This window comes from Callithrix jacchus, chromosome 3 (assembly GCF_049354715.1).
Source record: "Callithrix jacchus isolate 240 chromosome 3, calJac240_pri, whole genome shotgun sequence".
Classification (NCBI taxonomy): Eukaryota; Metazoa; Chordata; class Mammalia; order Primates; family Cebidae; genus Callithrix; species Callithrix jacchus.
The window spans coordinates 88,815,498-88,831,537 of NC_133504.1; the positions used below are offsets into that span (position 1 = coordinate 88,815,498).

At 41.4% G+C, this 16,040-nt stretch overlaps 1 long non-coding RNA gene across 3 annotated transcripts in view; it reads left to right on the plus strand.

Annotated features, from left to right (window-relative positions):
* Positions 1–16,040, plus strand: part of LOC103791908 (uncharacterized) — a 107,783-nt gene that overhangs the window by 64,110 nt on the left and 27,633 nt on the right. Inside the window, exon 7 of one of the 3 annotated variants that reach the window (XR_004740741.3) lies at positions 12,176–12,418. The exons of the other annotated variants lie outside the window; for them this stretch is intronic. This is a non-coding gene — a long non-coding RNA (uncharacterized LOC103791908). Of the gene's footprint in view, positions 1–12,175; positions 12,419–16,040 lie in introns of those variants that run through there. 3 annotated transcript variants of the gene reach the window in all.

Here is a 16,040-nt window from a genome sequence, read left to right on the forward strand (position 1 = left end):
ATATTGGCCTTTGCACAGGGATGAAAGGGATTTCTTCCTTCTTTGAGAAAGGATTTTACTATGCCACTCAGGTTGGAGTACAGTGGCACAATCCTAGCTCACTGCAGCCTCAATCTCTCAGTCTCAAGCAATCCTCCCACCTCACCCTCCTGAGTAGCTGGGTTCACAGGCATGCACCACCATGCCCAGTTAATTTTTAAATTTTTGGTGGAAACAGACTCTCCCTATGTTGCCCAGGCTGGTCTTGAACTCCTGAGCTCAAAAAATATTCCTGCTTCAGCTTACCAAAGTGCTGGGATTACAGGTGTGAACCACTGCACCCAGCCAAGATTTCTTGTATATCTGTGTGGGAAGTAAAAAAGTTCCTCTTCAAAGTTTCCTTTCTTGTTAAAGAAAAAGTTTGCTAATAATTTTGTTAAGCCCTATCCTATGTTGCTGTTAGACATGCCATGCTTACAGGCACATAGTATATTATATATCCTTGTACTTGAACCAAGATACCTGTGCTGGACATGCTCACAGGCATGTTCCAGCTCTTCATTGCTTTTACCTGTTTAGAAAAGTTTTAAATTATTAGCCAATCAGGTTTTAGTTTAGATTGTGAGGTCTGGCTCCAGCCAATGGAGATCAGACAGAGCAGTAAGGACAACCCCAAATACATAAGGAATAAATATGTCTGTTTTCCTTTGTTAATCGTACTCTTGTGGCAAGATGGCTAGTGAGAATACCATTCCTGCAGTCCAGGAAGTAAAAACTGAGTTGCTGGAAATCCTTTGTCTCAGTGCTAATTTTTCTTTGTGGCACTGGGCATCTGTTTCCAACAATCTGTTCGCTGCTTAGGGTTGCAAATAACAGAAAAGCCTAAGTCATTTATGTATAGATATATTCGTATTGTCTCATATAGCATGAATTCTCTAACTAGGGTGCACAGGGTTGATGAATCCTGCAGATCAGTGCATCCTCAGTCATCCTCAGTGCTTTGGCTTAGCTCCCCTCATACGTGCTGCAGCAACTCCATGCCTCACATGGAAATGCCACCATATCCAGTGGGAGGAGAGAGACCATGAGGGAAATTTTTTCTGACACTTCCCTCCTCTTCTGAAGGCTTGCTCTCACATCTCATTGGTCAAAATTCTATCATGTGTTCATACTTCCGTTAGTCAATGGCAAGAGGAATGAGAACACCATGACTGATCCAGACAGATAAAGATTCACCCTCTGTGGCTGCAGCAAAGCCCGCCTCCCCTGCCGTCCTTGGCTGGGTGGAGGAAATCAGCAGTGTTTGCTGGAGGTGGAATATGTATAGGAAAGCAGTGGGAGATCTAATGGGAGAGGCAGAGGGGAGAGGATTGGGACAGACCTGGGTTGCCTGTTCAGATGGACTTGAAGGTAGATAGCACAGACTGAGAGAGCTGTTGGAAAGCCACTTCATAGTCTGCAAAAGGTTGGTGAAACCCAGGATTCATTGAGGCCCCTCTCAGTGTCAGATAATGTGTTTAGTGTTTGTGGATACAGTGAGGACGAAAGCAGACTTTATGGACATTGCAACCAGCATCTTAATGACATTATAACTCCATTGCATTGGGAGGCATAAACAATTATATTAATAGTGGCTAATAGGCTGGGCATGATGAGTCACACCATTAATCCCAGCACTTTTAGAGGTCGAGACAGGCGGATCACGAGGTCAGGAGTTTAAGACCAGCCTGGCCAAAATGGTGAAACCCCATCTCTACTAAAAATACAAAAATTAGCTGGTGTGGTGGCATGCACTTATAATCCCAGCTACATGGGAACCTGAGGTAGGAGAATTGCTTGAACCCTGGAGTTGGAGGTTGCAGTGAGCCGAGATCCCGCCACTGTGCTCCAGCCTGGGCAACAGAGTGAGACTCCAATCTCGAGAAAAAAAAATAGTGGCTAATAGCTACTGAGAGTTTCCTACAGGTGAGCATTGTTTTAAGTATTTTAATGTATTAACTCATTTGGCGCTCACAGTAACTTTAGGAATTAGGCATTCTCACTTCTGTTTTAAAGGCGAGCGCACTGAATCAGAGAGAGGAAGTATAATCACGTGTCCTAGATCAAAGGGCCGGGAATAGGGAGCTAGGAATTGCGCTCAGGCAGCGGGACTTTTGAGTTCGTGTTCTTAAGTGATCTATTGTGTTGCTCATGAAACCTACACATTTAGTAGCTAGAATGTTAGTAATATGAACAGTGGTCTCGAGTGGAAGCAGTACAGATAGAAAAAGGGGGTAGCACCGGGCGCGGTGGCTCAAGCCTGTAATCCCAGCACTTTGGGAGGCCTAGGCGGGTGGATCACGAGGTCAAGAGATTAAGACCATCCTGGTCAACATGGTGAAACCCCGTCTCTACTAAAAATACAAAAAATTAGCTGGCAATGGTGGCAGGTGCCTGTAATCCCAGCTACTCAGGAGGCTGAGGCAGGAGAATTGCCTGAACCCAGGAGGCGGAGGTTGCAGTGAGCCGAGATCTCGCCATTGCACTCCAGCCTGGATAACAAGAGCAAAACTGTGTCTCAAAAAAAAAAAAAAAAAAAAAAAAAAAAAGAAAGAAAGAAAAAGAAAAAGAAAAAGGGGGTAGCTGTGATTATATTCCTATCTGACTATTACTGAGTGTTCACCATCTGATGGCAAATGCATTACATGCTATTTATATACATAATCTCACTTAATTCTCACAAGTCTGTAAAATAAGTACACTATTCCACCTGTGAGGAAACTGTGGCTTGGAGATGTTAAGACATTTACCAAAGGTCAAAATTGTATGTGAATCTGGGTCTTTAAGACCCCAAAGCCTATGGATTTGGTTAATTCCACCATATTGGCGTGAAAATTATTTTCCAAACAGAAGACAAGGAATTCTGAAAAGGAAGACTAAAGGACATAAAGGTGTCCTAATGTTCGTTTTTTATTGAAGAACTGCAAGAAATTGAGAAATCTCACTCTGTTGCCCAGGCTGGAGTGGAGTGGTATGACCTTGGCTCACTGCAACCTCTGCTTCCTGTGTTCAAGTGATTCTTGTGCCTCGCCTTCCGAGTAGCTAGAATTACAGGCACCCACCACCACACTCGGCTAATTTTTGTATTTTTAGTAGAGATGAGGTTTCACCATGTTGGCCAGGCTGGTCTCCAACTCCTGACCTCAGGTAATCTGCCGGCCTCATCCTCCCAAGGTGTTGGGATTACAGGCGTGAGCCACCACACCCAGCCAGATATGATACTTTAGGATATCTCAAATTGTTTTTTCCCAAGTAACCTAAACCCAGAATTTAGAAATGCTTTTCCAAACACTTTTTCCATTTAAAAAGTTATGTGTGTTAGTTAACATTTTATCATGTGTTTATAGTCTTTCTGCAATACATTTGTGTATATAATTGGCATCTTGTATTTACTCATTTTTCTTTAGATGAATGCAAATCAGTTTTAATTTGTATAACCAACCAGCCATTCCATTGCTGACTCCTCTCACAAACCAAGATCTCCACCTCATCCCACGCCCATTCAACTGTGGTCTCTTTGCGGGAGGGAGGCTTGCTGCCCTGCAGAGTTAGGGAGCAAAAATTACCTTGAGTAAGCCTGTCCAACCTACAGCCAGGGGGCCACATGTGGCCCAGGATGGCTTCGAATGCTGCCCAATACAACACAAGTTTGCAAACTTTCTTAACACATTATGGGAATGTTTTTTGCAATTTTTTTCAGCTCGTCAGCTATCATTAATACTAGTGTATTTTATGTATTTCCAGTGTGGCCTAGGGAAGCTAAAAATTTGGACACCCATGACCTAGAGGGTTTTTTTCTTTTCTTTTTTGGTTTCCAGGGAGATTCCCTCAAGCCCTCCTCCAGATGTTAATGTGGTACATGTGGCATTGGAGTCTTAGTTTTTCAAATCTTTTCTTTACTAGAATGACTGGGTGGAGCAAAGGAAATTCTTACAAGGTATTATGGTTTCTTTCCCTTCTAAGCTGAATTGAATCCAGACAATATCATCAGTGACCAAAGTCACTGCCATCTGTCAACTGTAGGAGGCTCAAACAAGTGGTCTCCCTCTGTTCCCAGTGAACAGGTAACTTGCATCTCAAAAACCAACACATTCCACCTGGAACTTATTGGCAGACTCAAAAGAGAATCCAAAAATGAAATCAGCCACAGAGATGGAACACACTGCTTTTTCTTAGAGCTGGTTTCTCCTGGGTTCAGGCTTGTGGCATATGGGTTGAACAAGTCAATAAAGTTTTCCAGTGGTATAGGCCACTGAACATACTTTTCTAAAGCACAATCTTCTACCAAAAATGGAAAGAAAAAAAAAAGCCCAAACCCACCCAAACCAGCTCACTTCTCTGGTGTGCCATGTAAAACACTAATAAAATTGCCTGCCGTGAAGATATTTGAGTTTAAATTGTTGTCAGGTCTAAGTAGGGTTAGCTGCTTGAGAGATAATCAGCATTCTAACAAAGTGCAAACACTAAATACAAAGGACTAACACTATAATTAGTAAACACAGGTGGAACAACTTCTCGCTTCCTCTTCCTCAGATATATAGAGATTACCGGGGGAATAAGAATGACAGGATGGAAAAAAAAATAGAAAACGTGTAAGGAAATAACTTTATAAATAGTCAGAATACAGTATAGTTTTGCATCAGAATGACAAAAATAAATGCACATCTCTTTAAATATTATTTTATTTTGTAATATTTTATATACATGTAAGTATATATATATATAAAGTTTTATTCATCACTTGTTAGGATTTACATAGCATTTTCTCTCATATGCACCTCAAATAACAATATACAATTCATTTCAAACATAAACCATTCGTTCTGTTATAACAATATTAAAGAAAGAGTGAACAATTTAGGTGGGTCATGGAAATGGGAAGACTATATTTAAAGAGTAGTCTGAAGTATCTCTGGGGAGGTTGAACAGATAGAGATTTTAGAGGGAATATTTGTCCTGCACTCGACCAGGCCCTTATATACATACATTTTTCTCTGGAGTTTTCAGCATCAAATATAGGGGTTTAGGAGAAAATTCACAAGCCTCGACATCAGACAGCCCTGTATGTAACTCCGGCTCTGCTACTTACTAGCTGTATGACTTTAGGCAAGTTACTTAAACTCATTGAACTTCAGTTTCTTCATCTATAAAATGAGAGTTGTCAACACCATCTTGGCAAGCTATTGTCAGGATCAAATAAGATAACAGTATTCAAGCACATAGAGCACAAGGAATGCTTCAACTGCTGCGTGGGATGGCTCATGCCTGTAATCCCGGCCCTTTGGGATGCCAAGTTGGGCGGATCACTTGAGGTCAGGAGTTTGAGACCAGCCTGGCCAACATGGTAAAACCCTATCTCTACTAAAAATACAAAAACATTAGCCAGGCATGGTGGCACATTCCTGTAATTCCAGCCACTTGGGAGGCTGAGGCAGGAGAATCACTTGAACCCGGGAGGTGGAGGTTGCAGTGAGCTGAGATTGTGCTACTGTACTCCAGCCTGGGCTACAGAGCCACACTTCATCTCAAAAAAACAAACAAATGAAAAAGCAAAACAAAACAAAAAGGAATGCTTCACCAACGCTGTTTCATTTCCTCTTGCCTGTCTGTAGGTGTAGGAATCAGCGTCATTCAGGTTACCAAACAGGTTTCTGAGAGACAAGACAGCTGTTAGCATACTGCAATCTGGTCTTCTCTACTTTGCACTCTTTTTTCTCTTCCTTTTCATTTTTCATCATAATAATAGCATGATTACATGGCCCTCATGGAAGATCTGATTCACTTTCAGTGTTCCTTTTCTCTAACCCAAGTGTAATACTTATGGTATTCACTTCTGGTAAAGACACATTTTCTTAATTGTTAAAAGAAATTTATAATTCAACCACACAAAGCTTAATTTTTCTACCTCAGTGAGAGCATGTGAAGGATAAAAGAACACAGGAGGCTTGCTTCGAGGTTATTTACGGTCAGTTAGGAATTGTGCTTATTTGTTTCTAAATCTATATCCTGATCTATCCCAAAGTGATTGAGATTCATACAGATTCTAACTCTGCTTTCAAATTACCAATTGTGTTGGTCTGGATTGGGATAATTCACTCCTACCTCATTGCTTCAACGTTGTGCCATCATGGACTCCTGAGTGTACGAGTTTGTCAATGTCCAGATGAGTCTACCTGTTTTATATATCTTATAGTGCCAGCTACACATTGGGGCATCCAGGAAGCAGTTGGTAAATTCTGAATGAGCAAATGATGAATGAATACTTTTAGAATAGTATTTCTTCAATTTTTGAAACTTAGGCTATCTTTTTTTTTTTTTTTTGAGACAAAGAGTCATGCTCTGTCACCCAAGGTGGAGTGCAGTGGCATGATCTTGGCTCACTGCAAACTCCGCTTCCCAAGTTCAAGCAGTTCTCCTGCTTCAGCCTTCCCAGTAGCTGGGATTACAGACAGGCATGTGCCACCACACCCAGCTAACTTTTGTGTTTTTAGTAGAAACAGGATTTCAGTCGGGGTGTGGTGGCTCATGCCTATAATCCTAGCACTTTGGGAGGCTGAGGTGGGCATTTGCCTGAGCTCAGGAGTTCAAGACCAGCCTGGACAACATGGTGAAACCCTGTCTCTACTAAAACTTTAAAAATTAGCTGGTGTGGTAGCAGGTTCCTGTAATCCCAGCTACTGGGGAGGCTGAGGTAGGAGGATTCTTGAACCTAGGAAGCAGAGGTCACAGCGAGCTGAGATCATGCCACTGCACTCCAGCCTGGGCAACAGAGCAAGACTCTGTCTCAAAATAAATAAATAAAATAAAATAAGAAACAGTGTTTCACCATGGTAGCCAGGCTGGTCTCAAACTCCTGACCTCAAGTGATCCACTTGCTTCAGCCTCCCAAAATGCTGGTGGGATTCCAGGTGTTAGCCACCACGCCCAGCTGAAAATCATGCTATCTTTTGATCAACAGCTCCCACCCCCAAAATCTGATACTCTTCTAAAGGGTCCCATTCTAATAATGATGAATTGTATTCTCCACCAGTTAAAACTTTCTAGTCCCCCCTACCCTAATTACACACTAAAAAAATACTATTAGGCATGCTGTCTTCCACTCAAGATTCTGCTATTTACCACATTTCCAAGGGTATCTGCACCATTTTAGATCAGATGCCCCAGAAAGGCAGGGAGATTCCTATTTAAACATCTGCCATGCACAGACATATTAGGTACCAAATAAGTGCTTTTGATAATGACACAAAGTGACAGCTTTGGGAAAGCTTTAGGGCCCTACCATCACTGATTACATTCAGCCATTCAAAACTGGATTTAAATCCAGACCTCCCAAGAAGAGTCCCCATAGCTTAGTCTGAGATGGAATTCATGGCATTCTTCAACCTCTCTGCCTTAAATATCTGTCCAGATTATGCCCTTTCATGTGTTTTTGAAGTAAAAAAGAAAATCGTATTCTCTCCTAAAACTTTTCCTGACTCAGGCATTTAATATTATTAATGAAGACTGAATGGCTGCAGTTTAATTATTTTAATGCTTCCAGCTCAAACTGTAGAAGTCCAGGAACCAAATGTTTGGCCCATTGTAGCTAAAAGCCTGCCTATACTTTCCTTGTGCACGACTATAAAATAAAAAACAAGGAAAGTGGCTTGTAATTGTATAGCAACCAAACACATGGTTTTTCCCTTTCCTTTGGGATGAAAATGCCTTCCTGTAGAAACTAAGGTTATGCCCCTACTTGTGAAGCCCAAGGAGGGACACTTTGATGTGAAAGAGGATCCTGGCCAAGTAACGGATGCAGAAACCAGTGTGGGAATAGGAGGAGCCTCCAGAAACAGGAAAAGGCATTGTCCCAGGGAGGGGTTATTTCATCCCACTCTGTCGTCATTCAGGCTGTCTGGTTTATTTCCTCCCCCAGGTTGGTGTGAGTTGGAAGGACAGTCCTTTGTTAATGAGGTCAAGAACAAGACCGACCATTTTGTGAGGTGGTTAGGGCTTCACTTTAAGATTTCAGATTTTATAAAAAGCGACCAAGAAAAAAAAATTAATCTGGGCTTCATCTAAGCAACACCAAGGCAACTGGTTAGGAAGTGAGAAGTCCAATCAGTTGGTGTGGCTAAGCAACATCAAACACCTTGGTTTTTCCCAGGAAATATTTCAACTGGCCAACAGTTCAGGCTTTATGCAGATATAAGACTGAAATCCTGCCTGCAGCCAGGTTCCCTAAATAAAACTTGCTAAAATAAAAAAGGTTTTTTTTTTTAAAGAGTTTCATGTCTGTCACAAATGAATAGCTGCTGGTCAAAGCACTGATAAACACAAAGGAATGTGTAGAGCTGGGAAAATCCCTGGGCTTGTTTTCTGGGACAGTATTAGCAATGCCCCCGTGTGGGTTCCATCTTTCTTGGGGGCTTTCTCAGCACACACTGGTGTGTGCCCTGCAGCTCCTGGGGTAATACTTATGCACGGGTTCCGGCAGAATCTCTAGCCAAACCTCTGTCAGCTGGGAGCAGTATGGGAAAGAGTGGACAAGGCTGGTTCCATCTGGCACAGGCTCGAGGCCTCTGGCTGCATTATTTTCATTGTGTTTAGCACTGAGTGCTTCAAAGCGCTTGAGAATGCTTTGTCTTTATTAGTTTTCACAACAGTCCAGGCTGTAGGACATCTTTAATATTAGATTTCCCACTTTAGCATTCAAGAAGCTGATGATCAGAAGGCTTAATGGACTTGTCCATCATTACCTGGAAAATGAGTATTTGACCCACGATTAGACTGCATAAATATGGGTCTCTAATGGCTATATAGTCCACAGATATACAGAGAAGATTGCCATTTTCTCTCAGAACCTAAGGGAATAATTTTCTCATCTCATAGGTCTCCCGTCTTCTCCCAGGGCCCAGTGAAGCCCCTGCCAGTCTTACCTAAGGGCATGAACTTGGTCTGAACTGCTGGAGGCACTCTTAACTGAGGTTGGGCTCAGCTCAGCTCTTCATTCTGTGTCACACAAAAGACCCATGAGGGTTTCAGATGAGCTGGATTTTTTTTCTAATCTGCAATACTAGTACATAAAAACAAAACCTTAGGGAGCATAACCTGCATAAGCCAAAGTTAATCTTATAAAGCAATTCAATTTGATATTGCAAAATATGAGTCACCTTCCATGTGCAAGACCCAAGACTGAATAAAATTAGTCCTGATGCTCCAGGAGTTCAGAGCCTTCTGAGGTAGACAAATGCACACACACTAATTTGTATCCAGGGCTGACTGCATAATTGTACACAAGAAGTAGAAACGAAATGTTAGGTGGGCCCAGAAGAGGAAGGAGACACTGATTCTGACCAGGGATGTCTGGAAGGTTTCTCTGAGGAGATGGGAGGGGCCCTTGACAAGTCAGACTTGCAAAAGCAGAAGCAGAGGTCCCGAGCAGTGTGATCTGCCCAAGCTCAAAATGCGTTTCTTCATCCATCATACCAAACAGCTTCAGAACCATTATCTGAATGTTACCAGGGAGACATGGTGTATTGTGAAATTGAGATGATTTTTATTCTCAGCTCTATTTTGCTAAAAAATTCCAGGAATAAGGCAGTGGCAGAGTGACCCATTTTTCTCATTTTGCATAAATTTATATTTAAATTCTCACTGTTGGGGACTTTCATAATAATGAGATTTATCCAGAGCCTTGCATCAGTGTTAAAGAAGGGCATTCATTCAGAGGAAAATTTTCAAAAAGATCAACCATGCATTGAAATCCATTTATGTTTTCTATGTTTCTAACTGGCGTTTCTTGAAATATTTGCTAATTGCTAAATTATTTTAGCAATTAAATCCCTTGGTTTTTCTACTTATTTGAGTTAGTACCAAGTGAATAGATAAGGCGAAATCTATTTCCTCATGGAAATAGATTAGAGGTTATAAACATAGGATTAGAATTAACTATAGTATTAAGCAGGAGAAACTGGTCATAATATATGACAATGAGTTTTTTTCCATGTTCAAAATAGCATATTTGTCAAAGCACCCAGGCATTACGCTGAGAGATGCTTCATACATACTTTCTATTAATATCTCCCCTTTAAAAGTAGTTTTCTGAGAAATGTCTAGTACAAAAATTTGTTATGCTTAGACAGATATAAGTGTTCTTTGTTTTAAGATCTCTACTTGTGTGGAAATTTCTGCTTATTACTAGTACTTTGAGGCTGGGTGTGGTGGTTTATGCCTGTAATCCCAGCACTTTGGGAGGCTGAGGCGGGCAGAACATTTGAGGTCAAGAGTTTGAGACCAGTCTGGCCAACATGGTGAAACCCCCATCTCTACTAAAAATACAAAAAAACCCAGCTACTTGTGGTGGTGTGCACCAGTGGTCCCAGCTACTCAGGAGGCTGAGGCAGGAGAATCGCTTGAACCCTGGAGGCAGAGGTTGCAGTGAGCCAACATTGCACCACTGCATTCCAGCCTGGGGGACATAGAGAGATTCTGTCTCAAAAAAACAAAGAAAAAGGCAGTATTTTATATCATGAAGTTCAACTTGAGATTGGAAATTCCCTTTTATCAATTAACACTACTGTATGACTTCTTCCAGCTCCACTCAAATTGCCCTGTCAACAGTTGCCAATGATCTTTGTTGTATTTGATGAATCCAATGGACTTTCTTCAGGTCCATTAAAAAAAAAAAAAAAAAACAGCAGAGATGCTGAGAACTGAAAAGGGAGTCATTTTCCCAGCTCTTTGGTATTTTATTTCATTTTATTTTAATTTAATTTTATTTTCCTTCTTCACCCTCCTGCCCATCTGGAAGAGGGGAGGGAAGAGGTGAAATAGAAGGAGGCAAGGGGGTCTCCCCTCTCAGATAAATCAAACATACTCTGTAAGCCAGATTTTAGTGTTAAGAGATTCCCCTGAGCAGGAAAGGCAAATGCAAAAAAAAAAAAAAAAAAAAAAAAAAAGAGTTTGAGACCAGTCTGGCCAACATGGTGAAACCCCCATCTCTAACTCAAAATGCAAAAAAATCAGCTACTTGTGGTGGTGTGCACCTGTGGTCCCAGGTACTCAGGAGGCTGAGGCAGGAGAATCGCTTGAACCCTGGAAGCAGAAGTTGCAGTGAGCCAAGATTGCACCACTGCACTCCAGCCTGGGCAACAGAGTGAGACACTGTCTCAAAAAACAAAACAAAACAAAAACCCCAAAACCAAAAACACCAGTCCTTTGAGGTAAGATATTGGGTACATGTGAATCTGACAGAAAGACTATATTTAATTTTGTCCAAAAAGCTTAAGTTACCTGATTATACATAGTATTGTGTACAGCATTTTTCAACTGAGATCTATACAACCCTAAGGTTAATGAATTCAGGCTGGGCTCTGTGCTTGTGCCTATAATCCTAGCACTTTGAGAGGCCGAAGTGGGAGGATTGAGCCCAGGAGTTCGAGATAAGCTTGGGCAACATAGTAAGACCCTGTCTCAAAAAATTTTAAATAAATAAATGAAGTTAATGAATCCAGTCATTTGATTAATCATTACTGAATACATGTGACACACCAGGCATTGTACTATATTCTGGTGCTTGCTTCAAAGAAGGCTATAGTTTTATAGGGTTTAGACAAACACTAAACATACAAACAACACCCACTGAGTGTGATGCAAATCCTATTTTCTTGAACAGAAATCACACAGGTTATAAAGTACACAATTTAAAAAAATCACTTAGAAAAACTGTGGCCAATTAAACTATGACGTAGTATTGATTATAAGACTCATCCCAACTTCGGAGATGTTAAAATTAAAAAAAAAAGTATATACCAGAATCAGTGAAATGCAGTACTCTAAGGAAAAACAGAGGGCTGCATTAGACTATCACAGGGAGACCTTTAAATAGGGATGACCTCCATGCTGAGATACATTTTAGCTCATACCTGAAGAATAAGAAGTTGGTCCTACTTCAGCCTAGGAGGAATGTTCCAGGCAGCAGGAAGAGCCTCAGAATAGAGGCATGTTTGGGGTGCTTAAATGATACTTCACAGGTTTCGCAGCAGTTATCTTGGGGCTTCTTCCAAACCACCACTGTTTTATTATAGAATTATAAACCATTGAGGCATCTCCGTTTCCACATGGTCCTCCGCAGCTGTTGTAGCTTTCCTGCTGTTGTTGTGTGTTCTGCTTTCAGGCAGCTCACTGGCCCATCTCCTCTCAAGACTGCTGCTCTGGCGACCACATCTCTGCTCTGCATCACCACCACTCTAGCCTGTGGCCTGCTCCTGGTTGAAGAAGCCATCCTCTCAATCAAAATGAATACCACTCTGAAAATCTTGGGTGGTCTGACCTGATATTTTCACATAGTGGCCACAGATATTTTAGGTCCCCAAGAAGTAGTCCCACTCTTTCAATTTTACTGGCCCCACTGTTTGAGGAACTTGGAATAATTTCTCCAAGGACTGGTCTGGAGGTACTATTGAATGACACCAGTGTTTTTCTTCCTCCCTACTAAGGGCCAGCTGATGTCTCAAGACCAGACATAAAGCTTTTGGTGCTCAACTCACTCAGAATGAGAGTCTTGCTTTCCCTCAGCACTTCCTGCCCTTCGAGGTTGGGGCCAAACATTTTGTTCCTTTGTTACTAAGGACTTTTGATCTTGGTTTTCGATATTTGTCATTCCCAGGAGAATTAGTACCCTGTGTCTTGGTAAATTGTAAGAGCACTGTGGATTTGGGATTGTCTCATTTCCCCATCCCTCCCTTCACAAGAAAAGAGAAAGAGAGAGAACACCCAAACCCTGCATCACCACTCACTCACCTGTCCACAGCCTATGGAACAGCTGTTCGGGCAGCTGTCACAAACTGTTCACACAGGTTTTCTGAGAGATTGGCAGTCTCCACGAGGAAGTGCTTATAACTCCCTGCTATGGTTCAAATGTGTCCTCCAAAGTTTATGTGTTGGAAACTTAATACTCAATACAACCGTGTTGACAGGTGGGGCCTATAAGAGGTGATTAGATCACAAGCCTCTGCCCTCATGAATGGATTAACGTTACTGAAAGAGCGGGACTGTTATGCAAGCAAGTTTAGCCCCCTTCCTGTGCGCGCTCTCTCTCTCTTTCTCTCTGAAAAAGAGTGGGAGTTAGATGCTTTTTTTCAAAAAGAACTCCTTATACTATCTCCACCAATTTCTTTACATCCTATTCTAACCCCTCACATTCCATTCCTCCCTAATCCACTTTACTATAGTTTTCATTTTCACCAAGATTTATAGTGACACCAGCTAGTCAAACACGATGACTAACATTCTTTGTGATTTCATCTTACTGACCAGTTACCATGTGCCCAACCACTCTTCCACTGTCAAAACACCCTTGGCTTCCCTGATGCCATGTTCTTCGGATTTTTTTCCCCATGCCATTGGCTTTGGTTTCACTCCTCTCGGGTTTTCTTTGTTCAACTCCTAAATTTTTAAGTATTCTATAGGCTTGATTTTGGTTTCTCTGTTTGTTTTCTCTCTTTATCCTCATTCTAGGGAATCTCATTTCTTTCATTATAAATCACCAGAATTATGATAATTTTCAAATTTATTTCACTAGCCCCACCAAGATCCAAACTTATATATCCAACCTCCTCCTTGATATGAAATTTGATGATTAATAATCGTTTGAAACCAGAATTCTTGATTCCCCTTGCAAATCTGTTCCTGTCTTTATCATTTCAGTCAATGACATATCTACTTAGTTGTTCAAGCTAAAAACATAGAAGTCATTCTCAATTCCTTCTTTTCTGTCACCTCTGTGTCCATCCATTATCAGTCTAGTCAGTTCACCCTCCAAAATCAATCTCAAATCTGTTTATTCCTTTTATTCTTTACCTTTACCCTCTTAGTCCAAATCACTGGCTGCAGTAACTATCTAACTGGCATCCATGCTTCCATGTTTGCCCCCTACAACCCATTCTCTACACAGCATTCAGGGTGATTTTTTTTTTTTATGTAACTCAGGGCATGTCTATTCTCTGTCATTTAAGTCAAACAAAATTCAGCTTCCTCACTTCATTTGATTTGGTCTCATCATACAAGCTTTATCCATTTAAGACTTTGTTTCTTTGTTATCAGGTGTAAAGATAGATCCTTTTGTTCTTTAAAAGCAGATACGTTTACCTTTTCAAATAGATCCCTTTACTTTTAGTTAAACTCCAATTTTGCCGGCAAAAGAACACTGCTTTTCCTGTTTGGGAACTGGTTGTGGGGAGATATAGGGGACTGATAGGGTGACCAAACATGTAGTAGAGAACCCCAGTGTCATTGCACAAATGCCGGCCTTCCCCACATTCATGGCTGAGCCTAGCTAAAACTGTAGGGGAAATTTTTCTTCAGTATACCAGCCATTTTTGGGGGGGTTATCATATTACTATCATCTGCCTCTCCTGCACTTATTTTGCAAAGTTTACAGTGCTTTCTTCTAGGCCTCCATAAAAATTTGTTCTCATAATTTCTATGTGTGAAATGTGAACCCAAAGGTATCTGAGACAGGTCTCAATCAATTTAGAAAGTTTTTTGTTCCAAGGTTAAGGACACACCCATGACACAGCCTTAGGAGGTCCTGACAACGTGTGCCCAAGGTGGTCAGAATAAAGCTTGCTTTTATACACCTTAGGGAGACACAATACATCAATCAATACATGTAAGATTTACAGGAGTTCAATCTGGAAAGACAGGACAACTTAAGGTGGGGACTTACCGGTCGTAGGAAGATTTAAAAATTTTCTGATTGGCAACTGGCTGAAATAGTTATTATCAGTAGAAAACAATGTCTGGGTTGTGATAAGGGGTTGTGGAGTCCAAGGTTTCAGTATGAGGTTGAAGCCTCCACGTAGCAAGTTTCAAAAGAGAATAGATGGCAAATGTTTCTTATCAGACTTAGGGTTTGTGTTGATATTAAATGCTGGTCAGCTTTTCCTGAATTCCAAAAGGGAGGAGGGCATAATAAGGCATGTCCAATATACCATTATGGCCTGAACCAGTCTTTCAGGATAACTTTGGAGTGCCCTGGCTGAGACGGGGGCCATAGAATTTTATTATTGTTTACAGAAATCATCTGGGAAAATGTATTAAAAATAACAAAACAAGCATTTTGCATTTGTCTTTAAAAGATAGCCATGCATTGTGGCTCACACCTGTAATCCCAACATTTAGGGAGGCCAAGGTAGGGGGAACACTTGAGGGCAGGAGTTCAAGACCATCCTGGGCAACGTAGCAAGATCTCATTTCCAGAAAAAACGAAAATAAAAAAAAATTAGCCAGGCATGGCAGCACGTGCCTGTAGTCCCACCTCCTTGGGAGGCTGACGTGGGAAGATCTCTTGAGCCTAGGAGATCAACGTTACAGTGAGCTATGATGGCACCATTGCACTCCAGTCTGGATGACAGACAAGAAGAAAGAACAAAGAGAGAGAGAGAGAGGTAGGGTCTATATGGGGTACATGTGAAGAACATGCAGGATTGTTGAGTAGGTACCTACATGGCATTGCTGCCTCCATCCCCATCACCTATATCTGGCATTTCTCCCTATGTTATCCCTCCTCAACTCCCTACCCACTGCTGTTCCTCCCCTACTTTTCTCCAACAGACCCCAGTGTGTGATGCTTCCCTTCCTGTGTCCATGCGTTCTCATCGTTCAAAACCCACCTATGAGTAAGAACATGTGGTGTTTGATTTTCTGTTCTTGTGTCAGTTTGCTGAGAATGATGGTTTCCAGGTTCATCCATGTCCCTACAAAAGAGACAAACTCGTCGTTTTTTATGGTTGCATAGTATTCCATGGTGTGTATGTGCCACATTTTCCCTGTCCAGTCTATCATTGATGGGCATTTGGGTTGGTTCCAGGTCTTTGCTATTGTAAACAGTGTCACAATGAACATACTTGTGCATGTGTCTTTATAATAGAATGATTTATAATCCTTTGGATATATACCCAGTAATGGGATTGTTGGGTCAAATGGAATTTCTATTTCTAGGTCCTTGAGGAATCACCACACTGTCTTCCACAATGGTT